Source organism: Anneissia japonica, unplaced genomic scaffold (assembly GCF_011630105.1).
Source record: "Anneissia japonica isolate Jap-2015-1 unplaced genomic scaffold, ASM1163010v1 scaffold1306_len716249_cov185, whole genome shotgun sequence".
Lineage (NCBI taxonomy): Eukaryota > Metazoa > Echinodermata > Crinoidea > Comatulida > Comatulidae > Anneissia > Anneissia japonica.
This window is the reverse complement of record NW_022708971.1, coordinates 412,124-415,640: the sequence shown is the minus strand read 5'-3', so window position 1 is coordinate 415,640 and position 3,517 is coordinate 412,124.

The window sequence follows — 3,517 nt, the reverse complement described above, 5'->3', positions numbered from 1 at the left end:
GATTAAAAGGTTTCGAAAGTGGTCCTGGGGGCCCGCCCTCCCACACCCCCGCTGGCGCCACCCCTGGATACAGGTCTTTTTGTGTATTACGCCAAATTTCTATAGGTAGATAACGAAAATGACCACAGCGTTTCAAATTTTCGATTTCTTTGCACATTCTCGCCTCACCCTCGTCAAAGGGTGTTTCAGAAACATTGCGTCAATTTTATGTGGACAGTATTCAGAGAAATTTGGAGAACCTGTAAAAATATGATAAAAGGTCAGAAATGGCCTTTCGGGTCATTTATTAGTTGTATAAAATTATGTGATATAATGGTATATATAGATTCAATTGTAATGTACCGTAGTAGAATGACTCATAACTCACAAGGTCACTAGGATTGTATACGCGTAGTTAGATCCATGCGCATATCATTCCACAAAGACAGGGACAGAAATGAGCAAGAGCAGCGGGAAATTCCCCTACTCTTTCGAAAGATGCAATTGGCTCTTTCAAGTGAGCACGAGTTTAATGTGTACATTGGTTTTCCGGTTATTTATATTGCAAGTGCTTTATATTAATACAGTCATTGGTTGGGATACCTATAGAAAGCATCCCCAGTTCTCAGGGAGTGATTTTCTAATTATACTCCTCGGTGGAGAGAAACCTTTTTAATAAATTACCTTGCCCATTGACACAAGCAAATGAACTGCAGCGAGAATCGAAACCCCGATCTCAAATTGGAGAGCCGGAACTGCAAACGCTGTAACAACCACTCAAGTACTTTTCAAGATTTGTGCGAATATTTGACGGAGAGAAAAAAAAACCCCATTTTATTAGCAATTCTTCGGCGTTGTAAAGCCTATTACGACTACATCATGGATACCTTACTATTGCGCTTTAAAAATACGGTATTACCATTAACCATCTGGGATATTATGAATACCTGTAATACTGCCCTCTATCGAAGAACAGTCTGCAAAGCAGCAGGTAAAAAAATGCCAGAACTTCATGTGTTGATCAAAGCTGAATCTGAGTATTTTATATGAAAATAAGACGAGTTTTATTAAAAATACGAATAGCTTGAGGAAACAACGTACGTTACTTTATGGTATCGTTTATATTTATATTCATTTAAACAATATGAGGTCCTGTCCAGAAAATCAAATTTTATTTGACAAACCATTTGACATTGACTAATGCTGGGAAGCTAAACTGCTGTTGGTTGTTAGGAGAGTAGCGATCCCCTTCTTAAAGCATTGAACATCCAGGCCCCAACGCTTAAGATAGAGGGATGGGAACTCCGCATCTGTCTGTACAGGTTCGACTACCTTTACTGTGAAATACTCATTTTTTCTTTTTACTGATATCAGGGACTGAATATTATTCAGATTTATTTGAATTTTTTTAGATAATTAGCTTTTTGGAAAAGAAAGCCCAATATCATATTTAGAAAGGCTCTTCTTGACTTGGCAGACTATGTGGATTTTCCTTCTGTTGCTAATGATTTGGTATTTCCGTTAAACGGCCCGGGGTATTCACTGCTCCCGACGGTTGTCAGCCGAAACTATTCTATGAAGAACGCAGCGACGACGCACGCGAAACGGATCGTTTTTAATGAGGATAATCAGCAGACGGCGTCTCGTCGTCCAGCGCTCACAGGGTGCAGAGTTGGATGATTCGTCGTATTGATTACCTTCTTTTGTCTAGAATTCTATTAAATATGGGCCAGCATTTGTTAATCTTATGGGCCAATATGGTTGTTCATTTGACTAATTTATTCTTAGTAATTTAACTGCTTTTCTCACCATTATTGTTGACAATTTTGTTTTGCGCGTTCTTTTTGTGGGTATACCTCTATTCGCCAATAGGTACAAGGCGTAAAATAAAATAAACAAATTGGTCTGAAACACAAAAACAAACCTAAAAGAAAACTATTCTTTGAATTATCAAATAAATTTCAAATCAATTCAACAACTCACTCCTCATGGTTTTTGCACTAAATTAATTTAAACATAGGATTACAAACTTCAAAAAATAACACGTGTTAGGCCTATTTACAATAGTAAACAAAGTGGCAAAATATATATTATCGAATCGTGAAATATTGAAACAACATAATATTGGCAACATTAATTTTTATGACGATGCACAGTTTTCATTTTTGCAGTTTTTGCATAAAGTCAAGGTAATATCACATGAATTAGTGCATAATAGTGAACGAATGTCATTATACCTACTACATTACATACTGCTATTACAACTGGATGAGTAATTATAGATTTATTAATTTTTTGACACGATGGAAATTTACTAATTTTTATGACACGATAGACACAGTGTTCATTTTTTGCAGTTTTTGCATAAAGTCAAGGTAACTAAGTATCACATGAATTAGTGCATAATAGTGAACGAATGTAATTATACCTATTACATTACATACTGCTATAACAACTGGATGAGTAACTATAGGGTTGACAAAAGCTTCTATACATCTGAGCAATTTCATCGTTTGCTACTTATTTCAAGCATTGTCATAAGAAATGATTATACTTTAGCCATGTACGTAGATCGAGACTAGATGTACTTAATTATGGTGTTTCATTCAATTTGTGAAATTAATCTTCTAATAATTTACAAAAATATTTGTGGTCTATTTTGTGTATGATCACAATAGATGATCAGTTTGACAACATTTCTACAAAATTTATAGAATGACTGCAACAGGATTTTAAGGAAAAAACTATTTCTTTAGGCTCTCAACAATGTTATGACTTGTTATGTGATTATTCAACCTGCAAAGTCATGGAGTGTGTTTTAAATCTTTTTTCTTAAACCATTATTATTATGTATCAAACTTTATTCAAATATTATAAGATAGTATCATAATATTAATAATACATGGAACGACTGTGTATTCGGTACGACAACGCGTCAGGTAGGGCAAAACATCACTCTTATGATATATGGATATCTTATCAAATAAGAAAAAACTTGGTGGCACTCGAACCTAGGAACTTTCGATGTCGAGCGTCCTAACACTTGACTATACAACTTAACTTTTCTTCCCATAATATACCGGTAGGCCTATTTGATACATTGTAACAGATGTGTATAACATTTGATAATTTATGCTGTATAAATATATTACTCCTTTCATTAGTTTAGTAAATATATATATATATATATATATATTAGTAAATATAAATAAATAAATATATATATATTTATATATATTTATATATATAGGCCTATATACAGTAATGTAAATATATATTTATATATGTTTTGTGCAATGAAAATAAGCTTTTGCCCTGTCAATTATTTCAAGTTTTCCCTCTCTTGTCTTTAGTATATATTTATGAGTTCCAATTTCATCACTCATTTTTACAAATATTTTATATTTTTACTGACTTACAATCAGTGGCGTAACAGGCGGGGGCAGGGGGAAGACTTCCCCCACCCCCAGTGACGGATTTTACCGGGCTGACCAAGCCGTCGTACCGGGCAGGGTAAGAGGAAAGAAAGAGAGAGGGA